The following is a 20,351-nucleotide window of genomic DNA, read 5'->3' as shown; positions in this document are numbered from 1 at the left end:
TTTTTTTTTTTTTTTTTTTTTTTTTGAGAGAGAGAGAAACAGAGTATGAGCAGGGGAGAGGCAGAGAGCAGGAGACAAAGAATCCGAAGCAGGCTTCAGAGCTCTGAGCTGTCAGCACAGCCTGATGCAGGGCTCGAACTCACGACCCATGAGATCATGACCTGAGCTGATGTCAGATGCTTAACTAACTGAGCCACCCAGGCACCCCTAGATTTCTACTCTTTTTTTTTTTTTAAATGTTTTATTTATTTCTAGCAGAGAGAGAGAGAGACAGCGTGAGCAGGGGAGGGTCAGAGAGAGAGGGAGCGACAGACTCTGAAACAGGCTCCAGGCTCTGAGCTGGCAGTCAGCACAGAGCCCAACGCGGGGCTCGAACCCACGAACCGCGAGATCATGACCTAAGCGAAAGTCGGAAGCTCAACCGACTAAACCACCCAGGCGCCCCTAGATTTCTACTCTTAATACAACAATAATAATGTCTAATTTGTGGAACTTGAAAAAGAGAACAAGTATATGGAGAAACCACATATAAGTCAGAAAACTATGACAGGAGTTAAAGTTCTCACATTTTTCCAGAAAAGAGAGGAAATATTGATTAACTTAAGACTTTCTAGAGCAAACAATCAAAAATACCATACATGGAGTATATAACTTAGAAGGAAAAATTTTAGTATGAATTGTAGACTCAAACACTCTGAAATAAGGCAATAAAAGGGGAAAAGGGATACACACAAAAAAGCTATAATAATTATAAAGCATAAAATCATATTGTCAAAATTAACCCAAGTACATCAGTAAATTAAAGCAATTTATATAAACCAACATCTCTGAGTTTAAATGAGAAAGATGGCTAGAATGGGGCTACTTACCTGTGTGAAGATACACAGAACTAAAATACAATCATGCTTATAATTTGAAAATGGGAAACCGTATAGTAGGTAAGTAGTAACAAAATCTGGAGTGGCTATATTTATAGTAGACTAAACAGACACAAAACGCAAAAAATTATTACTAAGACAAAGAGAGTCACTGTTTATGAATAAATGTTCAATTTGGCAGGAAAACACAATTCTAAACTTGTATGTTCCTAATCAAATAGGTTGAAAACATGTAACTCAAAAATTGATGGACCTACAAAGAGGAATATGCAAGTTCACCGTCACCCACAGTGAAAAATATTATCATAGTTTTCTCAATAATGTATAGACCAAACACCTTATGGACTTAAACAGCACTATTAAAAGCATGATGTAATAGACATAAGCAGAACATGAAACCCAACAATTACACTCCTTACACACATTTTTTCCAAACATATGTTAAACGCTGTGGCACAGACAGGCAGAAGACTCCCAGTAACCATTCTCTTTCTCCTCTGAGACTTTACCTGGGTACTTGCCATTCCAAATAAGGCACTACATTTTCCCAGTATCCTTTGAAGGTAGGCATGGCCACCTTACTACATTTTGGCCAAGAAGACATAAGTAGAAGTGATATGTGCCATGAGGAGAGAATACATATTCTTTCCCTTCCAATTCCTCCTTCCTCCTGTCTGGTGAATGCTTGGCATGGTAGTGTGTGCAAAGAGATTAAAACAAGAATGTTCACAGCACACAATTCGCAATAGCCTAAAACAGGTTAACACCTCAAATATCCATCAACAGGGAAAGGTGTAAGTAAATTTGGAAAATCCAAATGATGGAAAACTATTCTGGAATAAAAATGAATGAGGAATAGCTATACTTGTTAACATAGCGTAGAAGGAAATTAACAGAACACAGAGGATATGTATAGTATGCTTCCAGTTACATGAAAATAAAAAAACTAAATAATTTATTTTAAAGAGATGTATACTAATGTAGTTTAAAAACTGTAAAAAAAAAAAAAAGCCAGACAATAATAAATTCAAAATTCAGCAGAGTAGATATTTCCTCACGGGACAGAAGAGAGATACAACTAAGGAGAGGTATGCAGAGAGCTTCAGACATAACCAGTGACATTTTAGGCTAGGTGGTTACACAAGTTAATTTTATTATCCAACTTGAAATTGTGTATATATAGATGTTATCTAAATATATCCATTTTCTTTTACATGTAAAGTATTTCATACTAAAAAGCAAATTTAGAAGAGATGGTCAGTAGGAAAACTACCAGATTCTAGATTTTTAGATCTTTAAAAGCCTGGAATAATTATAACTTATCTATAGTTTAATGTTTAGTAAGCACTTCTGAGATAAAATAAGAACAGAGAGAATATTGTTATTAAGTGGTTATTTGATGAGCCTTTCACTTGGAGCACGCAAAAAAGAACGAATAAGAATTAGTAAGCAGCCTACACTAATTGCAGGATAAATACTCTGAATAATTCCTGGGGTGCAACATTTGCAACCGGTCATTGCATAGTTGCAGCAAGGATCACCTTCTTCCATTAATCTTTGGCAGAGAAGAGTAACAAGTGGAAAAAGCTAATGATTTGTGTTCAACCTCATCTCTGCCCACATTCACCTGTTTCTGGAGATGTTAACTAGATCTCCTGTATTAGCTCCCTTGAGTTGATCCCATGTTAAGCTTTCTTTTCCCTTCTAAATCCAATTCCTCAAAAAGACATGTTTTTCACTTGGAGAATCACACCTCACAAGGCTCTCTTTGGCCTAGCCTTTCTCTTAAAAATCAAAATTAGGAGCACTGGGTGGTTCAGTCGGTTAAGTGTCTGACTTCAGGTCAGGTCATGATCTTACCTATCATGAGTTCAGGCCCTGTATCTAGCTCTGTGACGTCAGCATGGAGCCTGCTTCAGATCTTCTTTCCCCCGGTCTCTCTTCCTTTCCCCTGCTTGCATTCGCGCTCTCTTTCTCTCAGAAATAGATAAACATATTAAAATAACAAAAATAAAAATTAGTTTCTTAAAAAAGACTAAACTTTTATTTTTCTGGGGTACCTGAATGGCTCAGTCAGTTAAGCATCAGACTACAGCTCAGGTCATAATCTCATGGTTCCTGAGTTCAAACTCGGTATCGGGCTCTGTGCTGACAGCTCAGAGCTTGGAGCCTGCTTTGGAGTCTGTGTCTTCTTCGCTCTCTGCCTTTCCTCCACCTGCTGTCTCTCAAAAATATAAACATTAAAAAAAATTAAACTTTTATTTTTCTGTTCCCAATTTGCTAGTGCTATAAGGAACTAGAAATTCCTTCATTCTAAGGACCCAGAAGTAACAATACAACCTACAAATCACCAATTCCTTACCAATATCGTTCAAATCACGTCTGCTGTCTACTGAGACCTAGCTTATTCAGGAGAGCAATTCAAAACACTCCCGTTAGTCCGCTAGTCCGGGTAGGGCCTCCTGGCTGCCTGGCCTTCCTCCCCAGCTGTGCCACACCACCACCTCCCAACCAGGCCAACCTTTCCTTCTGATCTGACCCATATTCCAGGGGCAGCAGGCAGCAGCCTCATCTGACTGGCTTGGGTGACTTCCATACAGGCTTCCTCCCCCCTGCTGTCACTTAGTTTCTATTAGAGGTCTGATGATTACAGTCGTGCATCGAGTTCCCTATCATTACATAAGACATCTGGGACTCTGTAAGTTCCTTGAAACACCAAAATTTTCAAGGAGCTTTGGGGAAAAAGAAAAAGGCAAGGAGGATGGGGGGAAATCACTATAAGGCTGAACAAACCACAATGTGTTTATAATATAAATAAATTATTATGTAAATAAACACTAGGGGCAGTGAAGAGGAATATACACTCCCAGGGGTCCCATTTATTCATAAAAGACACTGCTGGGTCTCCTGAGAAGACCTCTGGCCCAGTCGAGGAAGGACTAATTAGGACCCATGGTGAGATTTTCAATCTTTCCAGGCAAACAGCTGCTGGCGCTAGGGTGCCCTTTACCCTCTGGCCTGCTCTGCATTTCCAGGTCAGAAGCCAGACTTCCCCATGGCTGCTTTTGGTCCCTGGGGATGTGGCACCAGCCGGTCCTCATTCCCTGGGCTGGGAGCCTTCAGAGCAGTCCTGGTCTTACTCTCATTTGCATCCTTATTCTTCATACAGCCTATGAATAATTCTAAGTGCAACTTGGGGGCAGGCAGCCTTCCTTCCCCAGTTCCATCTTTTTCTTCAAATGGACAAGTACTTTGGAATCCACATTTCACAGTGAGGAGGGGCCTAGGGAAAAGAGGTCTTACGTTACCCAGAGGTTGGGAGGAGTATTCCCACAGAGTGTGGAGTTCTTTAGGTGAAGAGTACATGTTCAAGGGGGGCAGAGAGATAATAAAATTGCCCATAAATAGAAATTTTAAACTCTCTACAGCTGAATGCTGGGGGAGACAATCCTGGCCATTAGACGCTCAAAGTGTCCATTACTTAATGGTTAAGACCCTCCCAATAAGCACATAGCTTCCTCATCAGGCAGGCATGACACTGAATCTCCCCTTTGGAACTCAGTAGCTTTCTGACATTGGAAATAGTACTTCACGTCCAAGGGCCTCAGTTTTCCTATCTGTAAAACAAGATTAATAATCTATACCTCAAAGATATGCTGTAAAGATTAATGGAGACAAAGTCAGAAGCATAGTGTCTGGCATAGAGTTAGCCTTCAGTACAGGTTAGATACTATTATTAATCCCCTAAGACGCAAGAAAAGACATTTGTAAACCATAGAAGCATCAAGTTCTGGACATGAAAGTGTATAACTGTGCATCATTCATTTGGGCAAATGACATTTGACCATACTGAAGAGTATGGGAACTCTATGGAAGGGGCAGTGATAGACATTATATGGGAACCTCCCCAAATTCACTCCCACCCCAGGCCCCTACTCTCTGCTCCCTACCTTAGACATGGTTATGTGGTTTTCTAAGAACTGCAGCTCCTAGTCCCTCATCAAAGCATGCCTCTCTCCTGCCCTTAAATTCTGTTCTGTGCAGCTAATCTGAAAAGGTAAGCCACTCTGGTGTTTTCTTGGCTGCTCAGATGCTATTCTTCTCAGAAGGGAAACAGCAGAGAAAACGATCCTATCCAGAGGAGGCATCCTAATGGTGGAAATTACAGGCACACAGTTGGGAGCCAGTGAAGAAAGAGGGTTTACAGATAGGCAGAGAAGAGTCAGCCTGGCACTGGTTGGTCAGTTGGTCACTGGACAGAGCACTGTTTTCCAAGAAAGAGTCAAACAAGTCTGAGGGCTGCAGTTATGGACAATGACTAGGGAAAGGAAAACAACAATAACAAAAAAGAATTAACATGAAATAATGTGAAAGAATCTCTAAAAATGTAAGGTGATTTTAAGGTCTGAGGTAAGGAAGAAAATGACAGTGACTTTGCCATAGGAATTGCCGCTTGCAATTCTCCTTAAGACTGGAAACACGGGGGCGCCTGGATGGCTTAGTTGGTTAAGCATCCGACTTTGCTTAGGTCATGGGTTTGTGGGTTTGAGTCCCGTGGTTTGTGGGTTCGAGCCCCGCATCGGGCTCTGTGATGACTGCCAGCTCAGAGCCTGGAGCCTGTTTCAGTCTGTGACTCCCTGTCTCTCTGACCCTCCCCTGCTCACGCTGTCTCTCTCTCTCCTAGAAATAAATAAAACATTAAAAAAAAAAAAAGACTGGAAACACAGGGGCACCTGGGTGGCTCAGTCATTTGAGTGTCTGACTCTTGTTCTGGGCTCAGGTCATAATCTCACAGTTCATGGGTTCGAGCCCCACATCAGGCTCTGCACTGACAGTATGGAGCCTGCTTGGGATTCTGTGTCTCTCCTTCTCTCTCTGTCCCTTCCTTGCTTGCTCTCTCTCACACACACACAAAAAAGGAATAAACTTTTTAAAAAATTTAAACACAGTGCTCCAGGGGCGCCTGGGTGGCTTAGTCGGTTAAGCGTCCGACTTTCGCTTAGGTCATGATCTCGCGGTTCATGGGTTCGGGCCCGCGTCGGGCTCTGTGCTGACTGCCAGCTCAGAGCCTGGAGCCTGTTTCAGTCTGTGACTCCCTCTCTCTCTGACCCTCCCCTGCTCACGCTGTCTCTCTCTCTCTCCTAGAAATAAATAAAACATTAAAAAAAAGAAAAAAAAAACAACAACACAGTGCTCCATAATCAACAACTATTCTTCTATAGATCCTTAGCACTTGAGAGGAAAACTTCCTCACCCTTCTTTAAAAGTAAAATTTTATTTATTTATTTTTTTAAATGTTTTATTTATTTCTGACAGAGAGAGAGAGAGAGAGAGAAAGAGAGAGAGACAGAGAGCGCATGAGCAGGGCAGGATCAGAGAAAGAGGGAGATACAGAATCTGAAACAGGCTCCAGGCTCTGAGCTAGCTGTCAGCACGGAGCCCGACACGGGGCTCGAACCCACGAACCATGAGATCATGACCTGAGCCAAAGTCAGACACTTAACTAACTAGGCCACCCAGGCACCTCTCAAAGTAAAATTTTAAATGTGATGGCAATGTTCCTTAGGTCAGTTTTGCTCTTCATATATTTGGGCATAAAACCCCAATGGACTCTTAAACTCTTAGATGAGTATATTCTAATTATGTCTTTCTTATGGGACTTTTGGAAATCAATCAAGGAAACTTTCAGGACCAAGTAAGGAGCCCACATATGTCCACAGATGCCAGATATATAAGTTCCTTTTTAATAAGAAAAGGAGGTTTTTACATAATAGATGTAACTGTAATGAAGGTCAAATCTGAGGAAATGTCATGAATTGATAATGTAGCAGAAACTGACAGTTGTCCCTTAGGGCCCCTGCTCCCTTCTTCTGTAATAATAAAACCCCTGGTTTTTAACTAGCACATAGCCATATGGCTGCATTCTACCCAACCCAAAACAATCAAATGTGATTTGTGCAACTGCCAGGCATTGCTGAAAAGGGAAGGGGACAGCTTTTCTACCTGCCCTTATCTGCTTCCACTGGCTGGAATGCAAGCAGGCTTGGTAGCTCAACTGGGCAGTGTGGAAGAGGGACACCCGAGGAATGGTGAAGCTGTGAGACTGAAGGAGCCTGGGTCCCTTGTACAAAGCACGTACTGAGCCAACCTTGTAGTGTTTACACTGAACTGTCACACAAGAGCAACTTGTGTCCCTTTTAAGCCACTATAGCTTGGGGTCCCTGTTATAAATGCCTACACATTAGCCAGCAGGTTATTGAGAAGATTAGACTTTGCAGAACCTACATTATCCAGTTTTGTTTTTCTTTGAGGAAAACTCCTGAGAATGAAAGCTTGGCATTCTGTATTCCTGCATAATTTTCTAGAATCTAATACCTGGGGAACTAAATTTAAATATCTACCACTCCTCATTGTAGTAGCACCTTGAATGAACTTCCTAGTTCAGAAGAGCTATTTTCAAAGCCAACTTTTTTTTCCCATACATAAAATCATTCATGAATAAACACATTATTTTGGAAGCCAAACTTCGAAGCAAGAAGAAGAGAAAGAAGGTAAAAAAAAAAAAAAAAAAAAAACAAAACCCAGAAAATCAAAGTATCATTTGGATTGCATAGCAACAGCAACACAAAAAAAAAAAAAAAAAAAAACAAAACCCAGAAAATCAAAGTATCATTTGGATTGCATAGCAACAGCAACACACATATCCATTTACTTCTTTTCCTTTTTAACTACCCAAGTTCTTCAAGCTTCAATCACATCAGGTTTTATCAGTTGAATCTCAGTGAGCCACCATGTGCTCCCCAAATTAAAGATAGCTGATGATCCCAGACCTTGTTTCCTCCATTCTACGCCCATAGGCTGAAGATTTCTGACCTCACAATATGTAGATGGATGCTAAAGAAAGTAACTGACAGAGTTGCTTGGGTAGTGCCAAATACAAATGAACTAGCTCTAGGAGATGGTGACAATCTGGATACTTTTATTTTGATTCCCAGACAATAGCCTGTAGAATAGACTGTTTGCCGGTCTTACAGAATTCTGAAATTTTTGTCTCCATTCCTAAGTCATAGGAAATACAGTTTTAGAGCTATCAGGGACCTTAAAAGTCATCAAATCATTCATTTATGTTAAAAAATGCATACTGAACACCTACCATATGCATAGCCCTGTGATACACACTGGAGATAAAAGGATAAACAAAACATAATCACAAACCTCAAGGAGTTCATGGTTCAGTAAAGAAAAAAATCACTGGAAGAATCACATTACCATGTGATAAGGACTGTATGATGGAGTGAATGACTGAGTTTGCTACAGAAGGCTCCAGAGAATAGGTGATTCTTGAGCTGGATTTTGAAGAGTGTTGCAGCGTTTTTCAGGAAGATATATGAGTATTCTCAATAAAGTGAATGGAATATAGGAAGGTTGGGAAGTAGTGAACGTATCAGGTAGGTTTAGGAACAGGTAGTAATCCACAGTTGTTCATGGGGGAAATGATGATGGAAAAGGCTTGAAATGGAATAGGAATCGTGAAGAGCCTGATGAATAGGACTTATAAGTCCTTCTTCCCCAGACAAAGCCAGGCCTAGACATATGGGCTCCTTCAGCAGGCTAATAATTGGATGTCTCTTCAAACCAATAGTCTCTAAGTATTTTTTCTACACTACGGTTATTTAGTGGGGTTGGAAGTAGAATCAAAAATCTATTAACAAAACAGGTACCCATACTAATCCATTCATACCAGACAAAGCAGAATTTAAATTTTGCAAAGAATTCAGTTAAATGGTTCTCACTTTTCTATAGTTTTTTTCTCTCTTCAGTTTTTTCCTACCCTTTTCCAAATTTGACATCTTCTTGGGAACCATATTAAGGTTTTAAAATTGATTCAATGATAAAGTAAATCACTCTTATGTGATAAACAACACCTTGACGTGCATATTTGGTTTCTAAATTTCAGCTGCCTGCCAACTTTCCACTGACTGAAACCTTGCATGCATTGAGCAAAGTACTTATCAGAAAAAGGGCAAGCCAGGGAGGATTGTTTTTAAGTTTTCTAATGTGGGCTACCTTCCACTGCATTGGGAATGGAATCAAGTTACTTGTTCCCAGCCATGTAAGGACTTGAGTGTGGAAACCTGAGTTACCTGGCACCATTTCGGTAACTCAGAGATAGACTTCCCACGCAGCTCCTAGGTTAGCCTACCCTTTCTCAGACTTTGTGTCTGGACCAATAGTTTTCATACTCTACTTTTTGAAGTCCTTCTAATTTTTAGTTGACCTTCAATCGAATGAAATCTTCTGGAAACCCAATGCATAAAAGTGATAAAGGCAGAGCCTCCTGACCAGAGCAGAGGAATACCTAAGACCTTTCTTGTTAACATCAGTGGTGCCTAGATATAAACCTCAGGATTCTGTGGCTCTAAAAAATGGGGAGCTCATGAATGTATTAAGCAGGAGTAACATTTTTGCAACATCTGCCTTTTGCAAAGGAAGAAACTATAGGCCAGATGAAGCTCAGACCATGCGTGGACAATGTATCTGCGGTTGTTGGAGAGGAGAAAATTAATTAGTCCTGCCAGACTCTGGTTGTAAACACACACACACACACACACACATACACACACACACACGGGACACCCCCTCCCACCCATATAGCACTTACTGTGAAAACATTAACCTCTTTAATGTGGCTGCTTCCAAAGGGGACAGCAGCTTGAGAGGTGGCATGGGGTGAAGCTCATTATCACAGGAGAGCTGGTCATGAAGCAGCAGAGGCAGACTTTTCCTGCTGGGAGAGTCACTCTTATCCGCCTGCTTTACCAAGTAACTCTGTCAACATGAATCAAGGCAAGGTGGGGAGCACATATTTGCTCATATGGATACACAGTTACAACAAAAGCCTGGGCAACGTGGGTAGTTGGGCTCCTTCTCAGCAGGCCATCTGGGCCTCAGAGCCAGCAGCCCTCTCAGACCTCGGCTCCGGCACCTGCAACACCAATCATCTCAACAGCTGCTGCTCCTAACAGGAGTCCCCTCTGGGCAACGTTCATTCCTTTGTTACAGTCAGCTTGTCTTTCAGTTCTAAAGTCAAGAATCAGGCTTACACACTTTGCCTTAAAAAATGTTCTTCAAATGCTTTACATCAGAGGTAAGCATGTATGAGCTTATAAGTATGCTTTACAGGCAATGCAAGGAGTCTGGTACCTAAAATTTCACCTTTAAAAGTACTTGTGAGAATCCATGTAGTCCTTTCTCCCAAGGCCTTTCTCCAGGTCAGCCCAAGGAATACACCGTCGTTACCTAAACTTTTGTATTTTAATCTTCAACTACTCAGTTTGTGGGTCCTGAATGCCTTTGAATATACGATGAAAGCTACAGACCCTCTTCCAGGAAAATACACAGAATTTTGCACACAATTTCAGCGGGTTCATGGATCCCTAGAGACATGTTATGAAAACCCATCCCTAGGCTGACAAGCATTTTCTTTCTCCAATTATAAGAAGATTGCTGGGCCAAGAAGGAATGGAGCTTGTCATTACCAGCTACAATCAAGTCAGTCTTTATTGATCTGTTCAATAAGCTGGTCAGGTTAACAGCCATATCCCCTCAGCTATACTCATTGGGATATTTCCATTCTAACGGAAGATAGAGTAGAATGCTAGAAGGCATAGTTGCTGCCTTTTCTCTCCTCCATATTTGCTTCCTGAGTTTCTATTCCTCCAACACTACCATAAACATTGACTCTTGATCACATCATTCTCCTGTTTGAAACACTTCAGTGGCCTATTGGCTCCTCCAGGACAAAGTACAAGTTCCCCAACATGATTTGATGGTCATTCATCTTCTTCTTCTGGCTTATTACTCTTCATTCTTTGCCTCTGTGTGGTTCCTACACCTGGAAGAGCAGAGAGAGTCTACCTCATGCTTCTGCCATCTCATGTCCTGTGTCTCTGCTCATGTAGTCCCCCAGCCTACAATGTTACTCTTCCCTCACCTGACTAATCTCTAATCACCAGTTCACTCAGCTGGCATCTCCTCCAGGGAGACTTTGCTGACCCCTCTGTGTGTCCTTGATCTCCTTGAGCTTCCTTTCCCCTTCCAGGGAAATATCCCTGGGAGCATATGTGGGCTTGTTCACTTTGTATAACCAGTGCCTAATGCATGGCAGGTAGTCGGTAAATGTTAGAGGAAGGAAGGAAGGAAAGATCCTCTGAATATACCCATTCAACTCAGGAACACTATATTCTCTAACAGGACAAGGGCTCCCTGAAAGCTGATACCTGCATAACAATGCTAAATCACAGGAAGGAGAGAGTAGGGTCATAATTAGCGTGAGGACCTTAAAAGAAGCAAACTACTCAGTTCCAGGTGAACGTGGTGTGCTATGCTCATCATCTTTTATTATAACATCGTGGCTTAGGGTCCAGAAGTTAAAGCAGGGTTCCTAGCCTTTGTTTCACATTAGAATCATCAAGGAGCTTTTTAAACATACTGGATCACACTCCCAGAGATTCTGATTTAACTGCTCTGGAGGGGAGAGCCTAGGCATTAGGAGTTTTACAAGCTCCTCAGCTGATTCTAATGTGAAAGCATGGCTAAGAGCCACCGCTGTAGTGCTGGACATGGGTTGAAGTCTAGCTCTGATGCTAAAGCAGCTGTGAACATTCTGGCAAGTCCCCCAATCCCTCTGAATCGCAGATTCCTCTTCATTTGGATAGTGTAAGGATTAAATGACACAATGACTGCCAAGTGATCAGCTCGGCATTCTGTAAGCAGTCACTAAGTGTTAGGTGATGTCATAAAGATATCACCAACTTTGTCCTCCCAAAGAGAAACTCTAGGATGGTGCTAGAAGAGATGATGAGCCACAAAGAATACCAGTTCCTATAAGACTGGCTGTCTGGGATGACACTTGGTTCAAGTATTCTGAAACCTATCAGATGCTCAAACAAAACCATCAATACCCCTTGGTTAACGAGATAAGATTACTGCAAGCAAATTAGTCAAGGATATATTGCAGCTATTTGCCAACGAGGCCTTGTAAGTAATACTGAAGTTCATGAACTTGATAAAGTAATAACAGTTTTCTTGGGCCCCAAGCTCATTGTGTCTGGCCAACATCAGCAAGTTGTTTGTCATTCAAAGACAGATCAAAAATCCTCATGTGCCGGAATCCAGCTCCGGCCAGGTCCAGGGGCCCCTGAAGGATGGACGGTGTCAGCGAGGGAGGGAGGAAGAGAGCCCTGAGATTCTTTCTGATCACCAGGCAGGCATCTCTGCCCTGTTGGTTTTGATGTCTTTATTTATAGGTCAAACGTTAACATGGCATCAGAAAATGGAATTTTTACAATGGATAGTTCTCTGTGATGTTTTCGAAAGGTACAGAAACAGGTTTCATAGAAGCATTCTTGCAAAACTGGCCCAAATATAGTGAGGTTGAGTAACTAAGAAAATAACAGGGCGTTCTTAGTGAAAAACAGGATAACATACACATTTTAATAACGCTAAGATTAATTCATAGGTTAAGCTGTAGATACTCTTTATTCATCCTCATCACAGCTGCCAGTGTAAGGGAAGGTGTTTGTGGAAGGAATGTAGGCCTTAGGGAAGGGACTGCTATACATCATTAGTTACCAAAGGTATAGAGTAACTTATGTTCTGCCCTTATCTGTTCCTTCTCTCTAAGTTAAGCTCTTTGTCTCCGGGCAAGACTTGATTTTCCAGTTATATTCTTTATGGCATTGGAGAGCCAACCATTCCTTTAAAGAGTTTAGCTCATTTCCAATACATAGAATAAATAGCCTCTTTGAGTGTATTTACCTTTCTATCTAGTTTTCTGATTTCTTAAATAGCTAGGGCATGAGAGACATTTTGGTTAGCTGATTTATATGTTGAGCTGTATGAACCTCTTAGACTAATACAATGGTAGAAACAGAACTGTACACATAAAGGTCAATCTTTCTTTTATGAGTAAGGGTCATTAGCCTGTTCATAGCTCAAGGTAAAGTATGGAGGAAAACAGAACCTGCTGGAGACACGATGTCTGTTCCCATAATCAAAAGAAGTTGTTCCCACAATAAGTTGCTACACAAGGTGCAATCATCATACCAGAGCCAGAATAAGGGGACAAGTCACTCCCGATACCGATCAACAAGGTATCTTGGGGGTCAGTGCTCAAGCAGAAATAATTGAGTGGGGCTGGATATCGGTCATCATCTGATTGGCAAGAGACCGTGCCAATCCTTTAACCTCACCAGGAGCTTTCTCGACTAGTGGGCTCAGAATGGCTCCCAACACTCAGGGCACTAGGTAACATTAGCAGAGGGGCTCAACTGCAGATAAGAATCACCTGGGGACATGTTCAAGTACAGAACCTTGGGCTTCACTGCCAAGGATCTGCAGGGCTACCAAGAAGTGTTCAGAGAGAACATCCACCCAATAACTCTGAGCACCAAAAGCTACCTCAAATTTTATAAAAATAGTAAGGTACATTGATATGATATGAACAATGGAAATTTATTACATCATTCTTCCATAAGGTGTGAATCTTTAGAAACCACTGCTCTGTGAGAGCATGTAGGTGGCTCAGTCAGTTAAACATCCAACCCTTGATTTCACCTCAGGTCATGATCTCATGGTTTGTGAGTCTGAGCCACTCAATGGCCTATGTGTTGACAGTGTGGAGCCTGCTTGGAATACTATCTCCCTCTCTCTCTGCCCCTCCCCCCCTCATGTTCTCTCTTGAGCTTTCTCTGTCTCAAAATAAATAAACTTAAAAAAAAAAAAAGAATCCACTGCTCTTTGTTAAAATAAATTGTGTTGAGATATCATTTACATACAATAAAATGCACTCATCATAAGTGGAGGTTTTGTTGAATTTCGACAATTTTATATGCACATGTAACCACAATCACAAAGATTTCCAAACAAACATTTTCACCATACCGGAAATCCCTCTCCCTCTCCCAGTCGATCCTTACTCCACCTCCCAGACCAGCAAGCCCTGATCCCTTTCCAGTCACTTATAGGCTAGATTGTCTTTTCTAGGGTTCTTTTATGAATACAATAGGCAATGTGTATTTTCTCGTTTCTGGCTTCTTTCTGTTCAGCATAGTGTCTGTGAAATTTATCCTTATAGTTACCTATACATTAGTTTATTCCTCTTTATTGCTGAATCACTGTCCATTGTGAAGATATACCACAATTTGTTTATCCCTTCACCTACTGATGGACATTTGCTTGCTTTCAGTTTAAGCTTTATTCAGTTACAAAGACTAAGTCAAACTGTATTTACTACTGAAACAGTTTCAAGACAAGAACTGTAGCCCCTTTACTGAACAGACTGCTGACCCCAAGCCTCTCCTTTATGAAAATTCTAGAGGTGCCTTCTCCAGAGGTTCTGATTATGTTTCAGCTAAGCCCAGGAAACAAAATCTTTAATAATTATGGTTCTTCAGGGCACCTAGGTGGCTCAGTCAGTTAAGCATTGGACTTGGGCTCAGGTCATGATCTCACAGTTCGTGGGTTTGAGTCGAGCCCTACATTGGGCTCTGGGCTGACAGCTCAGAGCCTGGAGCCTGCTTCAGAGTCTGTGTCTCCCTCTCTCTCTGCCCCTCCCCTGCTCACCTTCTCTCTCTCTCGCTCACGCTCTCTCTCTCTCAAAAATAAATATTTTTAAAAACCATTTAAAAACTAATTATGCCTGTGTAAGCTAATGCCGCAAGTCCCCAAACTACCATGACAAATACTGTCCAAAGGCATGGTGCACTGACTAACTGCAGGTACAACCCATTTCTGGTCAGAAGGATTTGCATTTTTCTTCTGTGACAGAGCTAAGTAAGGAGCCTCTCTCTTAGACTCCACAGAGCTCACCAGGCTCCTGTAATCGAATGGCCAAGCCAAAGATGGGAAGGAAGCCAGGGCACTGCTTCCCAAACTGTGAATCCTGTCAGGTCAGCAAACTCACTGCTGTGGAAGATCCTCAGGGAGTCAGAGGCAGCAGTAAAACTCTTGATCACACCCTCCATCCTCAGTCCTTACAAAACACAACTTTTTATCTCCTTAAGGACTAAGACCTGAAGCGTATGCGACTAATGTCTGAAGCAAGAACCTGTAACAATGGCCACCACAAAAAGAAAGGTCATGAAACGACTGGAGAGGAATGGCCCTGAGCATCGCTAAAACAGCACAGATGGCCGAGATGGTATCTGAGGATGAGGCTCGGTGCTGACAAGGCTAGTCTGCTTGGCAAGAATCCTTTAACAAAGATCCAAGGAGAGAGTTTCAGAGGAGGTGAACACAAGAGACAGGATCAGGTTGGCCAAGGGTTGTGGAGTGAGTCAAGTTCAGCAACATGCTGCCTCTCCTTACCACCTTAAAGGTTACATTGGTTAATCATTGACAAAAGGATTCTCATTTTTCCTCCAAGAAAGACAAGCATTTTATTTACCCTTTTCTCCTCAAACCTCTCAATTGTTAAGTTCACTCCTTTAGGTTTTTCCTTTTTGGTAACACTATGAACCTTGTTGTTAGATACAAGAAATGAAGTGCATCCCTATGTTTCCACATGTACAGAATTTAGAAAACCATATGCTTTTCCTTTTCCTCCTTCTCCTCCTTTCTTCTCCTCCTCCATCTTTTTCTCTGCCTCCCCCTCTTCTTCCTCCTCCAATTCTCTTTTTTTGTGACCAAGTTTCATTTTTTTTGTGACCTGGCATTCTGCACAACACTGAGTGTGTAAGAAGTCAAACCAACAGAACATAGTATCACATTAATGCAGTCCATGACAGCCAATCTTGGCCTGTTAATAGAAGTGTTTTCAGTTTCTACAAGAGCAGTATGATTGGGAGCTCTTTATTATTTATCCATCCATCCATTCAAAAATATTTAACGAGGACTAGATAAATGCCAGGCACTGTGCAAGATGCCGAGGCTGTCAAGTTTAAATAAGACCTGTTCTTCTTTTCCAAGAGTTTACACCCCAATGGGAAACAGACATTGAGGCAGACAAATTAGAAGTTTGCTCTAGTGTAGGGATAGTTGGAAGACAGGAGTGGGGGCAGGGAGGAGAGCACTGCAGGAACTGGGAGACACTGCAGATTATTTTAAAAGCTGCTCTACCACCAGTGACCTCCATTCATGCAAGATCATAGCAGACTCAGTGGAGTGGAGGAAAGGATTTCAGGGCAGGAGTGCTAAGAAAATCTTTCATAATGTATCACCATACATGTTAGAACCAAACATGTTTGGTTTTTAACAAAATAAAATTATTAGCTCTACTCACTTGAAAATCAAGACTGTCTTAATTAATTCTTAATTCTTATCTGATAGGACTTTATCAGGTAAATCTGATATGTGAGCCTGCGGGATTAGAGATGAAATTACTCATGGAAGAAGCTGGCATTTCAAGGAAAATAACATGTGCTCTCTGAGAACCTCTTAAAGTTTGGCCAGAAGTTCTTACCAACCCTCTGTGCTGGCTGAATGCCTAATTTCTGGAGAATTCAAACATGTTAAAGACATTCCAAACCCATGATTGTCAAGAAACTCTCAAATGAGGATGGATGGCCAGAGACATTGTGAAAGCAGAAGGTAAGAATCAAGAGAAATATATGTTGAGGTTTTCCTGGGTTATTTTGGGGCTTCTTCTTGTTTTTCATATTCACCCATTGCTTCCTAGGGCTTACACCCTCATCTGACCCTAGAGATCCCCAGATCTGTGGATTCAGCCCTAACCTCTCCCTCCAATTGTAGAGCTCTGTGTCTACCTGCCACATTCAAACTTGGCATTTACCCCCTCCAGACCTTTGGTGGAGACAGAACATATATTACAGAAACGTATGGAAAAGCCTACCCTCTAATTAAGATAGAAATGGGGACTTTAGTCTCTTTTCCAGGATGTTTTTAAAAATAAAATCTGATAGTAACTAACAAAATGGATTAGTGCGAATTTCAGTTCTATTTCTTTTTCTCCTTAAAAAGTCCTAATATCAGAAAGACAAAAGACAAAGAGCCCCCAAGAAACCCAAATGAATGTGGCAGAAACTATTATTTGCTTCCACTCTTGTCTTTTGCTTAGTAAAAGGAACCTTGATTTTTTAATATTTTTAAAAATTTATTTCAGAGAGAGAGAGAGAGAAAGAGACAGCGTGAGCAGGGGAGGGTCAGAGAGAGGGGGAGATACAGAATCTGAAGCAGGCTCCAGGCTCTGAGCTAGCTGTCAACACAGAGCCCGACGCGGGGCTAGCACCCATGAACCATGAGATCATGACCTGAGCCAAAGTCGGACACCCAACTGACTGAGCCACCCAGACATGCCAAAGGAACCTTGATTTTATTTGGTCCAGCAATACACACAGCTGAAAGGCATTTCCCAGACTGCTTTGCAGTTAGCTATAGTCATGTGACAAACTCCTACTCAGTGACATGTAATAGGTGATGTACTGAGTAATATTGTATGGAACTTCCAAGAAGGCTGTGTAAGGAGATTTAAAGTTGTCAGACATTGCTGGGAAAAAGAGCCCTTTGTCTTTTCCCTCCTTCCTCCTTCCTACTGACTGGGACACAGATGTGATGGCTAGACCTTCAGCAGTCTTCTAAGAAGACTGGTGATGAAAACTATGTACTGACTTTTTAATGGCTTCATGGAGCTGCCATACAAAACCGTGACCTGCTTTCTTCCAAACTTCTTTTAAGTGAAAGATTTTAGACCACTGTGTACTTAGGCTACCATATTCAGGTCTTTGTTACAACAGAACCTAATCTTTACTGATACATTAAATAATTAGGTGTTAGGTATAATATCTAATAGAGAGTTAACTGTAATATTAGCAGTTAAAGCTTGAGAGAGACATACAGCTGTTTGGTGAGAGTGACAACAGATTAAAATCAGACCTCCCATTCTCAACATTATTGGGCAATGTTGGATGCACAGGAGTAACATGAGGGCAAAAGAAATGAATATTGGGTGGAAGGTCAATTGCATGGCCTCATAAAGTTCAAATGCCCTGGTAGCTCATGTTCCTCTTGGTCTTGTTTAATTGATTCATTTCTGGCTGAAATTCAGCACCAGGACACTCAGGCTCCAGAGCCTGCAATGGACTGGGTCAGATAGGAGCTACGTGACCCAAGTTAGCATCAAGCAAACCACCGTCACCATAACAACTGCTCTAATTTGTTTTATTAGGAAGCTAGTGACAAATCCATTCACAGCCAGAATCTAGCTTGGAAGAGGAAAAAGCTTCATTTAGTGGGGGGAAAAAAGTACTTTCTACTCTTCCAGCCCATCTATATTTCCATGCACATCTCCACCAAACCACAAGGCAAGAACCATCCCATCACTATAATGATAAACAGACAACAGGCCAGAGATCACACTTTTACCCCTTCCACCCTAACCTCCATATTTCACTGGGTCAAATATTTTGTATGGCCTCCAGGCCGTACTTCCACAATCAAAGACTCAGGTAGACTTCTGCTCTGGAATCAACCCTGCCCATGTGCCTCTGACTTTAGCACTCATTCAGAGAGGCTTAGAGCCCTGGTGCATGGGCAGAGACAGAACAAGGTTTCCCCAAAAGTTCAGTGGAGAGAATCTTTGCCTTTCCTTTATGTTTCTTTTGGCCCCTTGACATGAACACAGCAGGTCCTATGTCAAGGACTTCTTGGGAGCATTGTGAGGCAAGAGCATAATTCTAAACAATCCAGGGGAAAGCTACTTTTCATTGGGCACCCCCTTTCACACCACTTACTATCTTGCACTCTGTCATTTCTTAATTAAAAAAGGGCTTTAGAATATGAAAGAAAAATTAACCGGATTCTTAACACCTTGTCAAAGGCAACCCCACTCTCCATGGCATATTGAAAAGAGCCCTGTGGGGCGCCCGTGTGGCGTAGTCAGTTAAGCGTCCGACTTTCGCTCGGGTCATGATCTCGCGGTTCATGGGTTCGAGCCCCGCGTCGGGCTCTGTGCTGACTGCCAGCTCAGAGCCTGGAGCCTGTTTCAGTCTGTGACTCCCTCTCTCTCTGACCCTCCCCTGCTCACGCTGTCTCTCTCTCTCTCCCAGAAATAAATAAAACATTAAAAAAAAAAAAAATTTTGAAAAGAGCCCTGTTACGGACCACCAGAGGTCTGGGTTCAAGTGCTGGTGTTCTTTTTTTTTTTTTTTTTAAGCTGGGGATATATTTATTCAAGCGCCTGTTCTACTAATTATCTATGGAATCTGGGCAAGCCCAGGGCCTCAAGTTTTTTCTTTTTTCTATATTTGTGTGTGTGTGTGTGTGTGTAACTTGTAAATACCAAGCATTTGTCAAGGTGCTGAGAATTCAGAAGCAAACAAAACAGATGAAAAATCCTGCCCTCCCTCCTGCACTGTTGGTGGGAATGTAAACTGGTACAGCCCCTCTGGAAAACAGTGTGGAGGTTCCTCAGGAAACTAACAATAGAACTCCCTTATGACCCAGCAATAGCACTGCTAGGAATTTACCCAAGGGATACAGAAATGCTGAGGCATAGGAGCACATGTACCCCAATGTTCATAGCAGCACTCTCCACAATAGCTAAAACATGGAAAGAGCCTAAGTGTCCATCAACAGATGAATGGATCAAGAAGATGTGGTTTATCTATACCATGGAATACTACATGGCAATGAGAAACAATGAAATCTGGCCATGTGTAGCAACATGGATGGACCTTGAGGGTGTTATGCTGAGCGAAATAAGTCAGGCAGAGAAGGACAAATACCATATGTTTGCACGTATAGGAGGATTAGGAGGAACTTGACGGAGGACCAAGGGGGAGAAGAAGGGCGGAAATGGTGGGGGAAAGGGAGAGAGGCAAACCATGAGAGACTCTTGAATGCTGACAAAAACTGAGGACTGATGGATGTGGGGGGGAGGGGGGATGGGCATGAAGGAGGGCACTTTGGGGATGAGCACTGAGTGTTATGTAGAAACTAATTTGACAATAAACTATTTGTAAAAAAAAAAAAAAGAAAAATCCTGCCCTTTGTGGGGTTTATGATGGAATGGGGGTGGAGGTGGGGGATCAGACAGACCTTAAATGGAAAATGACACATGTATATTTATGTTTAGACTGATAAAAATTATGAAAGGAAAGTACACAGTTCTCAGAGGGAGGACCAGCTAATTTAGATTGAGGGAGACATAACATTTCAGCTGAAGCCTGAGGAATGGGCAAGAGTTAGCCAGGCAATGAATGGGAAAAGAGGGTTTCAAAAACAGGGATTAGACAGGCAATGGATCTAGAGTCCCTATTTCTCTTCCACAGCTCCAAAATAATAATAATTACAGGCACCTGGGTGGCTCAGTAGTTAAGCTGAGCTGATTTGGGCTCAGGTCATGATCTCACAGTTGTGAGATGGAGCCCTGGAGTAGGGTTTCGGATTAGGCAGGGAGCTTGCTTAAGAGTCTCCCTCAGCCCCTCCCCTGTGCACATGTGCATACTCTGTCTC

The 20,351-nt window shown here is 42.0% G+C and overlaps 1 long non-coding RNA gene across 1 annotated transcript in view; it reads left to right on the top strand.

Annotated features, from left to right (window-relative positions):
- The first annotated feature begins 11,742 nt into the window (after nt 1-11,742).
- The window catches only part of LOC120247287, a 20,675-nt gene continuing 12,066 nt past the window's right edge, over nt 11,743-20,351 (top strand). The window contains exons 1-2 of the long non-coding RNA XR_005532252.1: nt 11,743-11,918; nt 16,209-16,469. This is a non-coding gene — a long non-coding RNA (uncharacterized LOC120247287). The remainder of the gene's footprint in view (nt 11,919-16,208; nt 16,470-20,351) is intronic.

The sequence above is a fragment of the Hyaena hyaena genome, unplaced genomic scaffold, assembly GCF_003009895.1.
Source record: "Hyaena hyaena isolate Hyena2069 unplaced genomic scaffold, ASM300989v1 scaffold_509, whole genome shotgun sequence".
Taxonomy (NCBI): Eukaryota; Metazoa; Chordata; class Mammalia; order Carnivora; family Hyaenidae; genus Hyaena; species Hyaena hyaena.
This window is presented reverse-complemented; position numbering and strand designations above follow the sequence as displayed.